The sequence below is a fragment of the Physella acuta genome, unplaced genomic scaffold (assembly GCF_028476545.2).
Source record: "Physella acuta isolate Inbredline_101_S28 unplaced genomic scaffold, ASM2847654v3 ptg000412l, whole genome shotgun sequence".
Classification (NCBI taxonomy): domain Eukaryota; kingdom Metazoa; phylum Mollusca; class Gastropoda; family Physidae; genus Physella; species Physella acuta.
Window position 1 is genome coordinate 165146 of NW_026731931.1, and position 21811 is coordinate 186956.

Below are 21811 nucleotides of genomic sequence, written 5' to 3' on the forward strand. Positions count from 1 at the left end.
GTCTTCATGTCTGTAAATTATATAATAATATTTTAAATTATATTTATGAGATCATAAGACAATATAGTTCTACAATTCTATGAACATAATTCATACTTTGGATAGCAAACAAAAATCTTACCGAGGAGTGTTATTTTTAAACAAAAAATACTGCACAATAATTAAATCCAAAAGGTTTTCAATACGTTAGTACTTAAAATTGATTGCTTTATTTGTGTGTGTACGAATAACGAATTTTCAGTTTGGTTTTGTGTATATGTATTTGAAATAAGAGCTAGATTAAGAATGTAATCTATTTACAGGCACAGTAGCAACGCTCTACCAGTCAGGGGAAGTGGCAAGTCCAGGGTATCCATTAAGTTATTTAAATAACCAGGATATCACATGGAAACTGACCACTAGAGCTGGAACTTATCTAATTTTAAAGTAAAAGATATATATATATATATATATATATATAAATTAATAAATATATATAAATATATATATATATATATATATATATATATATATATATATATATATATATATATATATATATATGTATATGTATATATATATATATATATATATATATATATATATATATATATATATATATATATATATATATATATATATATATATATATATATATATATATATATATATGTATATGTATATATATGTATATGTATATATATATATATATATATATATATATATATATATATATATATATATATATATATATATATATATAAATAAATATATATATATATATATATATATATATATATATATATATATATATGTATATATATATATTTATATATATATATATATATATATATATATAAATATATATATATATATATTATATATAGGCCTATATATATATATATATACATATATATATATATATATATATATATATATATATATATGTTACGTTCCGGTTTGTTTCAGATAAACAACAACTCTTCGTGACTACGTTCACTATTTTTATTCCGTCTCAAATAAATACATTCTAGCATAGCCCTCGTCCTACCCGCTATCCACTAACCGCTGACCCCCTACAATCGGTCGCTCGTCCTTTTATACCCGCATTCGACCTTGGGACTACAAGACATACCACACGGGGGTTACTACACAGTAGGGTGAACCCAACTCACACACGCAGCCCCCCCCCCTAAGTTTGAGTCTATTCTACCCTAATGTAAACTGATTTCAAATGACCCGTAACAACTACCCCCACCTAAGTATTTGTAGAAATAACTACAAATACTGAGTATCACATCCTAGCTAATAAAAAAAAACACAAAGGCTTTCATTCGCATACACTAGTACACAAGTTAAAAATACACATTCCAAAGAATGTATATGACAGATTGTATATACAATGGAATACATAATGAAAATATACAGAACTGCTACGACATGGATTATACATTAGACTACTGATCTTTAAAAAAATACATGTTTTTAATTTAACCAAACATACAGACTTCTTCAATTTCGAGCTAGCACATTACATTCGTGTAAGTAACAAAAAAAAATCATACGCACCAAGTTGCATCGTACCAAATCTAAGCACTTTCCACACCAAAATTGTTGAGTCTACCCTGTGCGCTCTCCGGCTACACTGGTTTACGACTCCTAGAAATATCTCAACCATTCTACATCACAAAAATGTGCAACTCACAGTCGATGTTATTTACTCTGTGAAACAGCTATAGCGTCGGCTAACGGCATCCCCACAGCAACCGGCAAACGTCAGGACAGCATCCGGCAAACGTCAGGACAGCATCAGGCAAACGTTAGGACAGCCTCCGGTCTTTGCTTCTACTTGTTTTTCTACTGGCCACCAGTTTCTACTGGCCCCTTACAATCGTTCACTCGTCCTTTTATACCCGCATTCGACCGCGGGATTACAAGACATACCACACGGGGGCTACTACACAGTAGGGTGAACTCAACTCACACACCCACTCCCCACTAAGTTCGAGACTATTCTACCCGCTACCCTATTCTAACCTGACCTCAAATGACCCGTAACATTATATATATATATATAATATATATATATATATATATATATATATATATATATATATATATATATATATATATATATATATATAATTTGTGTATATAACATAATATAAATTCTATTATTTGCTCTAACTTTATGTAAACATAATTCTATAATGTTGATATTCAGTAATGCTTTAAAAAGTATGAACTTCTCTAAATTTCTCTAAGTGGAATTTCGACTTAACCTCATTAATATAATAAAGTGGAATTTTGACTTTATTATTTTAATGAGGTTACGTGTTCCAGTAGTTCTATGATATGTCTGCACGTTCCTAATGTGTTACTTTTAAAAATGGTGTTTAGCATATCCTTTGTGGAAACTAAAGGATGCAGCACTGACTATATTACCGTGTACGACGGATCCAGCACTTCGGCTAGAACGTTTGACCGTATATGTGGTACGGGAACTTCAACTGTGATCGCCTCATCAACAAACTACCTGATGGTCAACTTTATAACGGATGGTTCCGTTACGCACAAAGGATTTTATGGGGAGTTTTACTCACAAGGTAGTTTCTAAACAAAGTGTTTAAGCCAAAGATAATGACATCGTTTTTCTCACAATAAGCATTGCAAGAATCAAAATTGAGATTTTTCACGTTTTTCCCGGTCCTGCTTCTGAAAATGTAGATTTGCAACCTTGTTTACATTTATGTTTCTGAGAGACTGTGTGTTTCCCTGATAAACTACCGTCTCAGTTAAGTGTACTGTAAGTCATATTCATTAATAAGTATCTGATTTTAAAATAATCCGGGAGTGATCTCGCGTAAACTTTCTCGATTATTCTTATATAACCATACCAAGGTAATGGTTACTTGGGATATAGGCATTATTGTTAATCCATTTCTAATAACTTAAACTTTTTAAAATAGAATCGAATCTCGTAGAAAAAAAGAATTGCGCAACATATGAACGCCAAACAAAATGTGTATAATAGTGAGAAGTATTATTAGTACTTTACAAATTCACATGCGTTTTTGAGAAATTGGAAATGGAATAAATTACAACATTCGTTCATCGAAAATTATTTAGAATTTGACAGAAGGCAGAAAATTATGTCTTTTACTAACGTGTGAAAGTTCATTGATCTATCTGAAATAGTACTTTAATTATAGGCTTTTGAAAAATTAAAAGCAAAAAAAGTTCCACTTAATTTTATCGGAAATTGCTGAAAAGATGCAACATTACTACAAACTTCATATAATTCTTACATATGAAATTTCGTCAACCTAGCTGTAACGGTACTCAAGTTATCGTGTTCACGAATACACACACATTTGTACAAGGTGTTTAGGTGTTATTTATCCAGAGTTTTTTCCAGGATTCTCTTCAGTGTCCGACCTCCCCAAAAAAAATCTGCCGCCCCCCTTCCCCCCGAAAATTTCAAGTGCCCTCCCCCCGGAGAAAAAATTCTGGAAGAAACCCTGTATTTATCTCATCTATATCTCATTTATATGAATATATATATATATATATATATATATATATATATATATATATATATATATATATATATATAAATATAAATATATATATATATATATATATATATATATATATATATATATATATATATATATATATATATATATAATCCTTTGATAAATGTGTAATATTGCTCGTTGCATTTATAAGAGTGTACTTATTTGTGTTTTAGCCAATACTAACACCAACTATGGATCAAAAGGTTTGGTAATGAGCCCAGGGTTTCCTCTTGGCTACCTTAACGACCGTTACATTACCTGGACTATAAATTCAGAAACAGGAACCTTCATTATTTTAAAGCAAGTATTAAACGAATGCATGTTTTAAATGGTTTAAATCTTAGAACTGCATTTAAACAAAAAGAATAATTTGTAACTTCAAAGTAGTAATATTCATATGGAGCACAAAGGCAAAACTAAGGCTATGTTTGTAATTTGGTTGTGGTAAAGGCTCAATTAAAATAAAACAAAGTTCAAAGTAATTTTTACAACAATGATATTTAAAAATTTCAGTATAACATCATTTGACTTGGGTCCAGTGTCGTCAGCCTGCAGTAACGAATATCTTCAATTATTTGATGGATCGTCTTCAAGCTCCGTCAAGTTAGCTCAACTATGTGGCAATGTGGTCCCTGGTCTGATCGCCTCTACATCAAATTACATGTATATTGTGTTTAGAACTGATAGCTACAATGCTTATAGGGGCTTCAATGCTTCTTATTATACACAGTGTGAGTTTCTAAGAGTGTTTACGTCCATTTATGAAAATGGTTATATAAGCTAAATTACTTTAATGTTTCATCTATAAAAAAAAACCTGAATACAACTATTTAAATAACTTTGAAATAACCATGTCTAAATGAATAATTATTGCTTATTAAATAGACTTAGTAAATAAGCATAGACAAATGTGACTGTATTAAATGCAGGTATTTACAAATCATTTCATCTAATTTCTACTACTGACAAAACATGAAATTTTATTTTTCATAACCAAAATATGTAAAATCATACTTTATCTAGATATTACTAGTTTACAGTAAAAATGTTATAAACAGATGTTTATCTATTAATACTTTTTTTTAATTTCCTTGCTATATATATATATATATATATATATATATATATATATATATATATATATATATATATATATATATATATATATATATATATATATATATATATATATATATATATACATACATATATATATGCTTGCTCGTCTCATAGCAAAGACAAATAACTTAACTGGATCACAAGGTTTTATTATTAGTCCAGGATTTCCTCTTGGTTACCCTAACAACCAGTACATTACCTGGAGGATTGATGGTGTTTCGGGGACATTTATTATTTTAAAGCAAGTAGTAAACCAATGAATTATTTAAATACGTATTTATGAAATTAAAACTCGAAAATTAGAGTTTATGAAAATTGTTTTTTTTAAGAAATATTTGTAGCCACTTGAATTTTCATAGTGGTAAAGACGTAATTGAATTTGAAAGAACACAGTGAACAAAACGTGATAATACTTTATTTTAGTATAAGGTCATTTGACTTGGGGCCAGTAACGACAACCTGCAGTAGTGACTATCTTCAAGTCTTTGATGGGTCGTCTTTAAGCTCCAGACAGTTGGCTACACTGTGTGGTAACGTTGTCCCTGGTCTGATCGCCTCTACATCAAATTACATGTACATTGTGTTTAGGACTGATAGCTACAATACGTATAGGGGATTCAATGCATCTTATTATACCTACAGTGAGTAATGTGTTATAGTAATTATCATGTTGTTTCACTAATGTAATAAAAATACATTAAGTAAATTTAAAAAAGAAATTGAAAATTTATATAGGTTTATTCAACCTTTTACTGTCAATATCATTACCGACAGTCACTTTTATTCTGATATATTGGCGTAACACGTAAAACACACGTGGCATACAAATGAAAATTCACAAAAAAGCAGCAGAGATTGAAATGAAAACTGTAAAACAAAAATGTTTACACATTGAAAATAACAAATTATATATCGTTGTTTATATATGCACACACACACATACACACACACACACACACACATATATATATATATATATATATATATATATATATATATATATTACTTTTTCTCCTTACAGCTACGTCTAATATCGTTTCTGGATCACAAGGATTTATTATTAGCCCAGTGTTTCCTTTTGGTTATCTCAATAACAGTTACATCACTTGGAGAATTGATGGAGCTAATGGGACGTTTATAGTCTTAAAGCAAGTGTTGTGCAGATTACACTAATTTAAAATTTGTAATCTAAATATGCTGTAAAGCAATATACAGATTTTGAGTGTTTTTTTATCGCATTAAGTAATTATTAAACATGAACAATATATTTTTTCAGCATAACATCATTTGACTTGGGCCCAGTAACGACAACCTGCAGTAATGACTATCTTCAAGTCTTTGATGGGTCCTCTAATAGCTCCAGACAGTTGGCTACACTGTGTGGTAACGTTGTGCCTGGTCTGATCGCCTCTACATCAAATTACATGTACATTGTGTTTAGGACTGATAGCTACAATACGTATAGGGGATTCAATGCTTTTTATTATACCTACGGTGAGTAGTATTTATTAATAGTTATCATGATTTATCAGCAATGTGTGTCTTTGTAATAGAAATACATTAAATATCGTATTAAAAAATTAATTTTAGAAAAGTATTAAGAATAGGCTTACTGTAAATATCATTCCCGATAATAAATCATTAGTTTTTTCCTCTACGTAAATGAACTTATGTGCAAACGCAACTGATTGAATTGAGTGAATGAGTATAAAATTAATTTTTATCCATATTGTATCACACTATTTAAAACGAACGTATGCAACATGGCTAAACGAATGGCTCTCAGTGCATAATCGCATCCTAACGTGATTAATTCAGTTTAGTGAAAGACTATAACGCCCAATAGTATACATAGTATATTGCATTGTATAAAATAAACGTAGGTGCCATAGCGCTCACGGAATAGCGCTGGGCCAAAAATAATACTCTACCGGGAACCTCACCAAGAGTGCTTTCAACATCTTCCTAAAATTTCTTGGCGGTCGGATGAACGGTGTCAAACCGCAATCGACTTATTGTTTATAGACCGTAAATCTAGAAGAATCAGATCGTGACCTGCCGGGGCACTACATCTGTACATTCGATTTTTTTGCAAATACCTCCTCATGAGTTTTCTTAACAACTTCCCAAATTTATATATAAATATATGTATATTTATTCTATAATATATATGTATATATTGTATTTTTTCACCTTATAGCCACGTCAAATATCCTTTCTGGGTCACAAGGATTTATTATTAGCCCAGCGTTTCCTTATGGTTATTTCAATAACAGTTACATCACTTGGAGAATTGATGGAGCTTATGGGACGTTTATAGTTTTAAAGCAAGTGTTACACATATTACATTTTTTAGTTTAAAATTTGATATCTAAATATGCTTTAAAGCAACATACACTTTTTAAAAAAAATTGTGATCGCGGTAAAACTTCATTTAACAAGAAAAATAATGCTTAACTTCAGTATAACATCATTTGACTTGGGCCCAGTAACGACAAACTGCAGTAATGACTATCTTCAAGTCTTTGATGGGTCCTCTAATAGCTCCAGACAGTTGGCTACACTGAGTGGTAACGTTGTGCCTGGTCTGATCGCCTCTACATCAAATTACATGTACATTGTGTTTAGGACTGATAGCTACAATACGTACAAAGGCTTCAATGCTTCCTATAACACCCAAAGTTAGTATTTTAAAAGATATCTGTGATTTTATTTACTCTTCTATAAATATAGCATTCTGGAAAATGTTTAATAATGTCAGAAAGCTGAATTTATTCACAGTTCTGTGAAATATACTATTTAACTTTGGATTGTGCAAATACAAATAGCAGTATATTTAAATTTTAAATTTTGCACACTTACCGTTGACAATAAATATTTTCATTTTGTTTATTTAGTTTACTTGTTGATTATGTATTTGTTGAAAATATATGTCATGCACTAGTTTAACTATTATCTTAATTGAATCATTTCAAATAACTTAACAATTAGTAATATTGTAATAAAATGTCCAATTAAATTTGTTAAATGGCAAAATCACAGCATTAGTATATGCAAATTATAGATATTTAATTCACAGTTTTTTTGCAATGAATGGATGGTATGTTTTTTAAGGTACACCATCAACACTAACAGTACCAACCGGATATATAATCAGCCCAGGTTTTCCTACGTATTTTCTCTATAATCAAATCTACACGTGGACAATACAAGGAAATTCTGGGACGTTTGTTGTACTCAAGTATGTTGAGATAATTAACAGCTTTTTTTAACTATCTAGTTTTCCTTTCCTTCTGGAATATATTTTTATTTTCGTGTTATCTAGAACTATCTGTAATCAGTAATTATTTGTATTATGACATCCAAGGCTGTAATTAACGACTTTCTACTATATAATTAAGCAATCTTTTTTTTTACAATTGTGAGACTTGCAAAAGGGGGATGGCGACTAGGGATGTAAGCTCGATTTTTAATTAATTTTTAATTACTTAAACTTTTTAAAAATAGAATGTCATAGAAAAAGAATTGCGCACCAAGTAAACAATGTGTGTATACTAGTGCGGAATATTAATACTTCAAAATTCATATGCGTTTTTTGAAACATCAAAAATAGCGTTAAGTACTACTTCCGATCAACGAAAAATACTCATAATTTGACATAAGGAAGAGAATTAGATTTTGTTTTACTCATATGTGAAATTTCGTTAATGTATATAAAAAAGTACTCAAGTTATGGGCTTTTGAAAAATCAAAAGTATAATAAGTTCAACTTCCGGTTACCGGAAATCGCTAAAAGTTGATACAGAATTTAAAAACTTTGATTTCGAATTTTTGCACGATTGTGAGATTTCCTCTATACTTCTATATTATTAACTGAGAATGTTATATAGGGATTTAGTATTTTTGGTAACATCTATTAAATGCTTAAATAAAAGGGAGTTCCAACTTTTCAAATATTTCCGTAAGTCTACAGCGTGCAAATTTACTGTGGTTGTGTGAATGTGATAAGACTATCTAAAATTGTTCTTAATTGAAATAATGATCGCGCATACCTCTCAATTTTAAAGGCTCTTACTAACCCACTATTTTTCATAAGAGTGAGAGATTGCAAGCTGTCATAAAAACTTTTTTTTTCTATAGCGACTATATAGGTTAGGATAAATGGGCTAATCAACCACCTTTCCCCTTTTTGTGTTTTCCGCTGATCGTTAGCCATACACACCTGACCAAGCGAGCACATCGTACACGCGCTGATAAATATCTAAATTGAAAAGTAGTTATTTTGGATTTTTGTTTACATTAAAACTTGACTAAATCTCCATTATTTTAGTTTTTGACACAAAATAATTAATTTAGGCCTACTGTGATTATTTTGAAATGTTTAAAAATGAACTTGAAATACCAAGAATTATTTTAGAAAATCGTCTCGGTCAATTCCCCCCCCCCCCCCCCCCCCCGTGTGGATTCATAAATAGATTACCCCTTTTAATATTATATAATAATGCACTAATAACGATAAATAGCTATGCACTATAACTAATATCTATAAAGAAAAGTTTGATGAAGGTATCCAATAGTTAATATAGTGAAATGAGTTTTTTTGTAGCTATTTAACTAATAGTGTATTATTTTATAATTAAAGAAAATAAAGTATTTTCTCCATTTTATTGCATTATTACATAGAAGCTTGTTATTAAAAAGTTTTTGTGTGCATTTGTTTTTAATAGGCCAAATCCCCGCAACGTAAACCCCACACCCCCCCCCCCCCCCCCCGGACAATACCCTTCACCCCGATTTAGGTTTATTTAAGGAAATACTTATAATGCTGAGAAACAAAATTATAATTAAAAGCAAAGAAAACATAAGAATAAAAAAGTAAAGTAAACATTAAGAATACAATCAACATATTATGATTTTAAAGTTTTAATTAATTATCATTAGAAAAAAAAATCCAGTAATTTTGATCTATGCCTTTCAAGCACTAAAATGGTCAAGTAATGAAACCTTGAACATCAGTTGTAATTTGAGCGCTGATATCAATATATGTGTTGTGCGTTTTGGTAAACAGCATCCTTTACATCTTGGAGTTTTGCTCCTTTTTTATAAAGTCAATGAATTTACAAATATTGGGAAGGTAATATTCCATATTTGACTGGACCTCTTCAGTGCTAGTCTTCAACTGCGTTGTTTGTTTTTTGCATATAGTTATTCTGCATGCATGTAAAATTATTACATATTAAATTTGGATTAAATGTTTGTCCCCATCTTTACGTTGTGACAGTAGTCATCGAAATAATCTGCAATTGACGTCGTTTCTAGGGTAAATATTGTATCTCTTATACCGGTATTCCATTCGTCTACTCCACAGCATAACTACCGTAAATGTGAGTAGCCCCACATCTTCCTGTTCCAACCACATCATCCAAGTCTACGACGGACAGAGCACCAGTGGTGTATCATTAGGACGGTACTGCTATAGCAGTTCACCAGTCTATGTTGTATCTTCATCCAACTACATGCACGTCGTGTTTAGAACTGATAGTTCAACGACTTATCAAGGGTTTTACGGTAACTACTATACACAAGGTAACTTTACTAGTACCTCTTTTCTATTCTAGAGTTAATCATGCATGTGTTTATATGACACACAGTGTTTTGAATAAAACCTATTTCGATCTCCTTGAGAAGATATTCTGTACAACTATTTTACTACATTCTTTTTACATTGATATTTTCATGTTCTGGATGATTTTAGAGTTCAACATAGAAGCGAAGAAAATATTTTTATGTAGGCTACGCAGCTTAACTTAGCATAATACTCAGTGAATAATCAGTGAATGCAGAAAAAAAAATGAAAAAACTTACAAGTTTAATTCTCCGATTATCAAATGTAAATTGCGATGATACCCAATTAAATTACCCATTTAAAGTTTGATAATACTCGTTAATGTTCCTTCAATTTTCCATCTGTCAGCTTGTTTGAACATTGTATATGGACTACATGGTGTAATCACTAGCTCTGGATATCCCAATGGTTACAACAAAAACTCGACTTGTTCCTGGAGAATTGAAGGGGAGGCTGGAACTAGGATATTTTTAAAGTAAAAATTTACTTTTATTAAGAAGTGTTTTACATCTTTTATTCTCAAGCTGCTAAACTGCTAACACGAGAGTCTCGTGTTCGAATCCGGGTTCATATCAGAAAGTAAAAAAGTAAAATTCCCTTTTCAAACCTATACGGCAAGTGAAGTAGAGTTCACTTGTTTCTTTGACCTCGGCATATGAAGAGATAGTGTGTTCAGCACTATGCCCAGCCGCCTTTACTTTCCCTAACATGAGTTAGGTACCCATCAGAGTTAGGTGGACTCAGGGACGCTATACTGACTTGAACCCGGATTCGACCACGAGACTTACGGGTTAGCAGTCTAGCACTCTACCGCTAGAACACTCCGTCCCTCCATATCATATGAACGTCCTTGAATTCATCCAGCTCAAATGGGTACCTAACTTACTATATCCCTTCATATGCCGAGATCTCTGAAGCAGATGAATTCTGCTTTATCTGCCCATGTGTCTTGGGCACGAACAGGAAATGAAAAACTATGAAAAATACTTTCAAGCATTTAAATTGCTTTATGTTGTGATTCAATATATAAAAGATATACATATTTGTTTTTAAATTTTACTTTTAAATATATGAGCATTGTGTATGTGCAATCTGTATTATATATATATATATATATATATATATATATATATATATATATATAATTTATATATATACATATATATACATATATATATATATGTATAAATAAATATATATATATATATATATATATATATATATATATACATATTTGTGTGTATGTATGTTCATTTTAGCATCACAGACTTTGATGTTTCGCCGTGTGAGTCCGCCTTTCTTGTCGCATACGATGGCCAAAACACACGAGAGAATCTAAATCTCCCAATATGTGGTCAAGTACCTGTATTTTCTGCCACCTCATCAAGCAACTTCGTCTTAATCGCCTTTATAACATCAGGGCTTATTAACCCTGTGTCTTACAGAGGATTTAAGCTAAACTATGTTATTAAAGGTAAGGATTGTGAGATATTAAAGTGTGCTCTGTTATAGTTTGCTTAATGTACCCCTGATATATATATACATTCAATGATTATATTGAATTGCATCGACGAAACATGAACACAATTTAAAACACTTTCTTATTGCAGCAGATACGAGCTATTTTACATAAAACGATTCTGATGTTGTAGCTCTATTTTTGTATACACAACTTTAAGAAAAAACCTATTACTCACAAACGTATTAGTTGTATTACACATGAAGCATATAATTGCAAGCTTTTATTTTAGAAAAGGAAGCCAAATTCAAATAACAACCATTTAATATATTTAACATTTTTTTTTAAAAAAATGGCTGTCTTATTGTTAATTACATTTTCGATTATTAAAATCTAAATCTTGAATTAGTTAACGTCATACTTGTGAATTATTGAAAGATTGCACGTTTCACCAACGACGACTGTGTTATACATACATACATTGAAAATTATATATTTGTATGCATTCATTTAATTCGTTACTATATTTCCATCAGATATATCGTATGACAGACCCTGTTCCCTAGTGGACCAGTGCCGAAGTTATTTGACTTGTGTTAGTGGCCACTGTAGTTGTCCAAATGACACATATCACAACAGTTCTACACTTAGCTGTCACAAAAGTAAGTCATTTAAAACTATTGACTTTTGATATTACTACTGGGGAAATGAGATCGAAAAATATTAAATTATTAAAAAAATAAAAAATAAAAATAATTATTCTCGACTGAATATTTTAAACACAGCTTGGTAGATCGCAAAATAGGTAAAAATAAAGTCCAGAATTCGTTAGCAGAACATTCTACATTGCGACCATGTCTAAAATATGCTGACTTGAACCTTTTGACCATTTGAAACAGCTCATTAGGACTACTTTATTGTATGTACAATAATGTGTCGAAACATGTCACAATGCATTGTTTAGTTAACCATTTGTATCTTTCTAATTTGTTTTTAAACTTCTCATTTCCAAACAACTCAACACTTTCTATTAAATGTCTGCCTTACTTCAACACGGAGTAGTTTCAATGAATTGTAAGCACTCTGATATGGTTATTTATGTATGTAATTTTAAATTACGCTAACAAAATAGCTAGAAACAGTCCCGGTTGTAAAAAGAAATTTAATTTTAAACGGTGTTAACTATAATTAAACATTGTATCCATATGATTGTCGACTCTAAAAGAATTTTTTTTTTTCCAGAATATGTCTATATATTTTTTCTGAAGGCGACTAATAAATGTGTATTTCAAGCTTTTTTTCATCTGTATAAAAAAAGCAAAAATTTAGAAAATACTAATATTAAAATGTGTTTTATTATTTTTTCTCTCAGCAAAATAACATAACTGATTTTTTTATTCATGACTTTTTAAAAACTTTCTTTAACTTACTTTAACTTGATTCCTCGTCTGTGCTTAATGCTTCATCCGTTATTGGTCGAAATTTGCAAATGAAAAATCACACACTTATGCGAAAGAAATTTCCTTCAATTTTGCAAAATGTATCAATAATTTGTTGACGATGGTGTAAGACAAAAGCATTAATATAATTGAATAAATCATGCATTAATTGTGTTTTTGTGATTAAAGTTTATATATCCTAAAGTGCTATTCACACAAAATTCGCGTTGACGCGAAACAATTTATTTAAAATTATTCCATTCGTTTTTATTAGGAAAATAATGTAATATGTTTCAAAACTTTTATGATAACAAACTTATTAATATGCAATAAAAATAAGAAAATTTAAAAAACATTTTAAATTGTAATACCATAGTTAACACCATTTATATTACATACCATTATAAAGAAAAAAGTCAGTCGCTATATAAGGAATTGAATACAATTACTAGAATGTTATAAGCGTTCCACTCATTTTAGTTTACTTAAATAGTGGCGAATTGTTATTTTTTTAAGAATGCTTATTTGTTATTTCAAGTTCAAATTTAGAAGCTTGCTATTGTACATTTTTCTATTAAATTCTACTTTTTTATTTGCTGAACAGAACTTTCTTTCAAGGAGAAATGTGTGGAAACACTACAATGTAGGAATAACTTGCAGTGTTTGTATGGCACGTGCTCCTGTGATCAGGACTACTACTACAGTCCTAGTGACGCTAGGTGTAATTTTAGTAAGTTTCTCAATTGTAATAGTATGATAGGTCGCTAGAAATTATTCACTTTTTTATCAGTTCAAAATTGACGCAAGCCAAAAGCTAAAAACTCCCTCCTCCCTCCGTCCCACCCCTCACCCCGCATAGTACCGGGGGATGGGGTAAGTTATTGTTGACGCTTTGCGTCTATGACGGCCTTTGTATTGTGTATGCCTTTTATCTAGATCCTATTTTGTAAGGATCGTGTTAAATGTGGGCAGTAAACGTGGTTGAAGTATTGTTACCATGCGTTGGCGTTAGCAAATCTTATTAACCATGTCTTCTTATTTCGCGCGAATTAAAAGTTATTAAAACATTATATAGAACCAAGATGTTCAAAATATGACGACGACACGGATGCAGACAAATGAATCAGCTCAATGGGCTGAGTGTCTCAAATTCATTCAAGAACGAAGCCTTGTTTGGATGCAAAGCAAAAAATGGAACTTAGCACTTCAAATCTACCAAGAGAGACTCGATAATTTAGTTACTGAGGAAGATCTTGAGAACATTGAACAAGTAATGGAGGTTGCCATAAGGCAACGACATCCTCAGTTAACACATATTATGTTGCCGTGGCGGAACGTCCAGACCAGTTGCGTGAATATAATATGGCCAGCAGAGTCTGTGTAGTTTGTGAAAAACATTGTAGTGCAGCCCATTCTTGTTGATCCTGTGGCAACGATGACCACGCAATTTGCGGAAAAGCTATAGAAATTGACGAAAAAAACGAAGGGAACATAACTTGCAGATTATGTCACAATAACCAAAAAACATGGACAACAGGTCAGCAGCTCATACTAGCTTACAAACGCAAGGTGCCAAAACGCTTAAAAAATCAGATACAAATTTTAAACAAGCTAAAGTGGGAGATACTGGTCGCATCCGCATACCAGATGTTGACAGAGGTCGGGGTAATCCCCGCATCGTCATTGCAGTTGTCATAAGCGTCGAGTACAATACAAAATTTGAAAGTTTATGTCATTTACTTTAATTAATAATCAATAAAGACTGAATATCATGATCCTTAGGGTATTAAAAAAAACGAAATTATCTTGTAATTCGTCATTAAACACTTGGTTTTTTTATATAGAGATTTACAAAAAAAATATTAACCTGTTCTTAAATCACATAAGGCAAGTCAATTTCTAATTAGTAAATACTAGTAGATCCTAATGTATACAGACACACATTTTTAAATCCATTATTTCCATAAAAGTATGTTTCATATTTAATTATTTTTTTTCTTTTGGTTGGTCTTTCATAATACATCTGAATTCTTTAGCTTTAGATCATAATGTTTACTGCAACAGCAGCATTCCTGGTATGTGTAGAACAAGGAATTATATGGATTGTCTCCCCGATGTTGGAAACCATCGATGTTTGTGCAAAGATTCGTTTCATTTTGAGAACAACGCTTGCGTTTCTTGTAAGTTATTTAAGTTTAATTTGGGTGTTACTTAATATTAAAAAAATAAAGCGGTAGAGCAAATTGATCTTTTTGTTTTTATTAAATATAGAACGAAAATGTTTTAAAATACAAACACACAACTAAACTGACATATACTACATACAAATATGGTTTACTTCTTCTGATATGTATATGTAATATTATTATGTATGCCCTACAGGCTTAAACGCAATATTGCTAGAAATTATAGTTTAATCCTCATATTAGCGTTATTATTTAATTTATTTTTAAAATAAATCTTCTTCAAAATTAGCTGTAGTTTTACCTTTAATGCAATACAAGAAAAGAACGTATATCAATATACAATGTTAATTTGTTTAATATACAACAGCAAAAATGTATGAATACAACCTAATAACAATAAAAATTTGTTTTATTTACTGCATGTTTTAGCCTCCAAATTTAAAGTACACTACCCACAAACCAAGAACAAGAGCACAACTGGAGCTGAGCTACAATGGGAAGCCACTACACTTGGACCTAATAGAACGTACGGTGTGTCGTGGGTGTCGGCCAGTGATGAAACAGATAGAGGAACACAAGCCGCCAATGAGAGCGGTGTGACGGTGACTGGTCTAACACCAGGTACCAGCTACACAATCACGGTCTACACGTTCCTTCAGAAGCAGGGATTTTATACTGTCAGAAACGTTAGCACTACAGTCAACATTGTGACTTGTGAGTAGAACTTCACATTATTTGTTATTTTATTTTTTAAATCATATTTCAATGCTTATATTTTTTAACCTTATTGTGACAGCATTATAGTTTTGGTTTTAAACAAAACATCACATTGTTTATTTTAGTTTTATTATTGAACCAGTAAATATGTCTAAAACACGTAGTCAGTTTCATCTTAACAAATAAATGCAAAAACTCACTTTAGATTGATTCTATATTTTCCATTATATTAAGAATAAAAAAAATAAAAATAAAAAATTTATCTATTGAGTTTTTATTTTAATACTAGGTAAATTTCTTATAAATAATATCTGAGTGGTTTAATAGTTGTCAGCAATCTTAAATTTGTCTTGGGAGACTTTTTTCATAATATATTATAATATTATAAGTAAATTAAGTTTCATAAATTTCTTTTGTTTATTCTATAAAATAAGGAATGCCAAATGAAATACTAAAATATGAAAATGTTTTGTGTATGGGATGACATTTTGTTTTGTTTTTAAAAATATACTGACAGACTATTTCTATACTTGTAGATTTCAAGTAGCGAATTATTAGAATAAACTTAAGTTGTTGATATTTCTAACAAGCTCCAAATAATGAAACAATTGCAAAGAAATTTTGGCCTGTACCGCATATTATAAAGAAATAAAAAAGCACATGCATTGGACTCAAATCAATGTTCACGTTTACTAATATGAAGTTATAGTTCAGTTGTGTAATTATATTTTTCTTATTACCTTCAGTTCCAGCCACACCGGGTCTTGTGAATACAACAACAAGCAAATTGGATAAACCACCTTACATCATAAGATTTCAACCATCTGTAGGCAGAGTACATTTCTACAAGTTTTCTTTGGAAGAAAAACATGGATTACTAGATCTAAACTATACATCGAGCTTTCCAGAAATTAACCTGACTGATCTAAATGCTGACACTGAGTACGAATACAGCATCACGGCTGTTAATGATATCGGTGATGAAAGTAATGAGGTGGCTGGCGTTTTTAAAACAACACATGTAGATAGTACGTTATACGCTTTTACAACTCTTTTAACTGTATACAAATTGTATAGTAGATGGTTTTGTTAATTAGTTTAGTATACTTTTTAATATATAAAAGAAAAGATGAAATTTATGTTGTATGTGCTGGTCTATACTATGATAATTAAAAAAACTTTCATTTTTCTAGCCAAATAACCAATTTATTTTAGTTTAATATAGATATATCAAATATACTATTATTGCGACAAAACTAGTTAACTTAAAACTAAATAACTTTAAATTACCTCTCAATATAAATGCAAGAATTTTTTTTTTAAATAACTATATTACGAAATACTTTTTTTTAAATTTACAAGAACAAATAATCAGGAATTATTTGCAAAATGTTATTTCCGATTAAGTAATGCATTGTACATTACATTTGACTAAAAAAATTCAATCCTTCCAGCCATTTGTATCTCATCGAACTATGCCACTCATAATACAAAAATTGTAGAGAAGCACTATTTAAAGAGCCGATTACAATCTTCCGAGCCTTTCAGACAGTATTTTTATAGGCGTAAAACATATCTCACCTATTTGCCAACACAAAATAATAAATTATACAGTAGCATTGAAAATCCGATGGTACAGAAAATCCGATGGTGAAATGTGTAATACAATAAACCGGGAGTGATCTCCCTTAAACTTTTTCGAATATTGTTATATAACACTACGGGGGAAGGTAACTCGGGACATAGACAATATTTTTTATTTTTTTTTCTGCACGATTACAATGATTTCTCTATACTCTGTATACGAGAATGTGAAAAAAGAATAGCCAGGCAGGAGCTATAACTTACGTTTGAAGAGGGAAGGAATATCTTTGATTTTGCGAATACTTTCGTATTTTCCAGGTGAGTTCAACGTTGGATTAGTAGCAGGAGCAACCGCCGGAGCGTTGGCGCTTATTGTCATTATCGTGGTGGTCATTGTCGTCATCAGACGGAGAAAACATACTAAACCCATACAGCAGATGGACGTTTGTGTTCTTGCTATGACTACAACTCAAAATCCGTAAGTGCCAAAAGCTCTAGAAATGTAAGAATTAGTTTAGATCCCACTATTGCTTTATGTCAGGTAGTCTATGCTGTTCTTTAGTAATTTAGACTGAACAAACATTCATAGCATTTCATGTAGTTTTTTTTTTTTTTATAAAACACTAAGTGTAATTATCATATCAAGTTTGAAGTACTGGTGTAAATATGCGTGCGTGCTTTAATACTGTACTTGTTAACCTGTGCAAGGGCTCCTATCCTCTACTAATGTTTTTAGTTTTCGTCCCGTGATGGTCGTTCCGTTTATCTTCATTGTTTGTTAGTACATACAGACAGTTGGAAGCGTAACTAAAAGTTCTACCCCAGTATTTACGTTGTACACAATAAAGTGAGCGTAGTTTCTGTGTAGATCGTTTCTTTTTATTGTATTCTAGGTTGTGATATCAATGCAGACCTTTATGGTTGGCAGTTTAGTTAGTAGGCCTATATAAATATATCGTAGATAGTAGCTCAAGATTTTGTTTCATTTAGTCGTTATGTGAAATGTTTGTTATTTATAGTCGTGTATGTTGAACGACTTGCTTGTTTGTCCTCACTGGTGTCAGTGAGTTCACAACCGTGGTTTTTTTTAATATTCTGTTTGGTTTAGTGCAACGGTGTAGGATTATGCAACTGTTAGAGCCCGGTTTGAAATCAGAATTAATTAAAAAGAACAGAAAAAAATAATGCATCTAATCTAATACGATGGGTTGAAAGATAAACAAATATACCTTAAGCAAATAAATTTGAACTTGCTTAGATGATATGGAACTAACGAAATAATAAAATGTGTGTTATAATTGTACAAACCGCACGGACAATATTTCACAGTGTATGTACTGATGGACCTGTCGCCTCAACATCCCGCTCACGAAACACATATGTTTACCCACCTATAGGATCTGAAGGTAAGTTGTATTTGAAAGGTGCGGTCTTCCACCAAAACTGCGCTGGTGTATGCCATCATAGCATCTTAAATTGGTTAGTCTTTCAGTTACTGCGTGGTGTAGCGAGCATAACCTTACGTCAAGAGTATGTAGTTCGACATTTGAAATACATACGACACTACACTGGTTGGTCGATGTCGACTTGGTCGAGTCGGTAAAGCTCATGGTCTCGAGTTCGAGTTCGAGTCCCCGGGCGGATGAGATTCGTTAACTTTTCTAGGAGAGACCATTTCTTGCAGTTTGTTCTGGGTGGGATAAGGTTCATGGAAGCAAATCCAAAAAGAAAAGCAGGCTGAAATCGGAGTCAACGACCGATATGTCGCATAACAATTTGACATGTAATACTGAATTGTGTTGGTAAGACATCAGTGTAAATATTGCGTCTGCTAGCATGAGCGCAGTAAACGCTAGTAGTTTAAAGCCATTGATCAAGACTGACCTGTTTTTGTGTGCAACAAATTCCCCAACCACACCATCGTTAATTACTTGACTGTCTAATACCCCCTACTCAAATATGTATAGTAGTACGTTACCTACTGTAGATTAAACATGTACACTAATCCTAACGTTGAACGTAGCTCTCACAATCTAGGTTTAGGGTTGGTATGTTTAACGGATGCGATTTATTTGATTTCGTACTAGGTGGGTCTTTTCAATCACTCTATAAAATCATCAGTATTTTACATTACAGATACTCTGTATTGCAAGGATTGTATACGGGGGGTAATTTATATGGAGTTTTGAGTAGGGGTATTTGACATATTGTTATTCATCTGGGGATTACTGATAAAAGGTAGTTAACCCTGTTTGTGATATCTATAGTCATTCGAAATAATTTTCTGCAACGTACCAAAATAGTGTTTTAAATTCGAAGCCTGTGTAACTTCTTTAACTTTTAAACTTAATTTCCATCCCATGTATGTTGCACTGTTACAGAACATGTTTATGAGGACATACAGCCTTTGTCTATCAAAAAACCACCAACACAGGAGGAAGTGTATGCGAATGTAGATGCAGCAGGAAACGTAAATGCAAATGAAGATTCTATCTACGATAACGCAGCGTTCGTTCAAGAAATGCTGAGTTGATCCGCCTGCATTAGTCACCTCTATTAAAGTTAGCAGCCTTGTACTTGGAGTTAAATTATAATTCCTAATCTACATTGGAAGGTTTAGCACAAGACCTACTTAATAACAAAAATGTGTAGAAAATGAAAACACTACATGAAAACTTCCCGCTAACAATAACTTTGTTAATCGAAACTTCTGAGTTTTGCCAGACAAAATTATATTGTTTAGTGGCTGGCACAGTTTCTTCATTATTATTCTATTTTTTTGCTTCATATTAGTACATTGTCAATTATCAATGAATGCTTATGTTTTGTGTAGAAAAAATGTAAATATGAGTATCTTGGCCTAGAGTGCTGTGTTTTTGTTATCTAAGTATGTTATAGTTAACTTTATGCAGTTTTCATGTGTATTATCGTCTCTTTCGGTAAAGTTTTGTTTCAAATTTCATAGCTAAATAGAATTTTTTTGGTCTTATTATACCACATTTTCAAGGGACTTTTGTCAACAATCCGTACAGTTTTTGTTGTTATGTCACGTAAAGATTGAAATTATGCAAGTTATTAGGTTGGATATAACCAACATTTTTTTAAAAAATCGATTGTTAAAATTTTAATGTATCAAAAAAGAAATAATATGTATTTAGAGAATAAATATAAATGCATAGTATTGAATAATTTAGCATTTTCATTATTCTAAATATATTTATTGTATAAACAAGTGTGTAAATTAAATGATCTACTTTAATAAACGACTTATTTCGGTTAAGTAAGTAAAAAAAAGTAAGTATATAAAACATCATAGTATAGAACTGACGGAAAATCAGCGCTGTGTCCTATAATTGCGGAAATACACGAAATAATGTAAATCTTTTTATTTTAAGGCGCATGTAACTATGTAAATTTTCATGAAACATATACAATTTACTTAAAAATCGTTTGTTTTATAAAAAGCTTTTGTATCTTCGTGTGTAAGAGAATATAACGATGCCATTTTCAGAATATCTTGAGCAAGGTTATGAGAAACCACTAAGTGTCTAAAGTGAACTAAACACCTCTAAAATCGAAATTTTATGCCAGAAACTCACATATATCAAAAGGAACGTGTTTTAATAAAGTTGCTTTCACAGAATCACAAAACATATCCTGTAAAATCCATCTGCTGTTCATGTAGCTACCTCATTGATCTACATCCGAGGAGTCGAGCCAGCATATTTTTATATCAAAGCTATATAAGAAAAGACTAATTCTTCAAGAAATTTGGAACAGTTACATTATAAACCTTCTTCTAGTATTACGATTTCATTTCTGTAGCACGCTTCCTATTTTTTTAAAATGCACTCCTATTTTTAAATTGATAATATATGTTATAAATACAGTATGTGAATTTAATTAGTTTCTTTCAGACATTATTTTCAATTAATATTTAATAATTTTATATTGAGTGCTGATATGTTACTTATTAAAGTGTAAATATGTGTTTGGTTGACATGAAAAATAAAATTTTGTTCTTGAAACATGTCCTACTACAGTGTTTTAAATCTCATGCACACATTCTGCATCAAAATACTGTGTTTTATAAAATGTAAACAATTGAACATTTGAAATTA

At 31.1% G+C, this 21811-nt stretch overlaps 1 long non-coding RNA gene across 1 annotated transcript; it reads left to right on the forward strand.

Annotated features, from left to right (window-relative positions):
- The first annotated feature begins 10694 nt into the window (after positions 1-10694).
- On the forward strand, positions 10695-13888 carry LOC131942590 (uncharacterized). The gene is made up of 4 exons (XR_009386786.1): positions 10695-10780; positions 11565-11779; positions 12301-12426; positions 13808-13888. It is a non-coding gene; the product is annotated as an uncharacterized LOC131942590 (long non-coding RNA).
- Positions 13889-21811: the final 7923 nt, after the last annotated feature.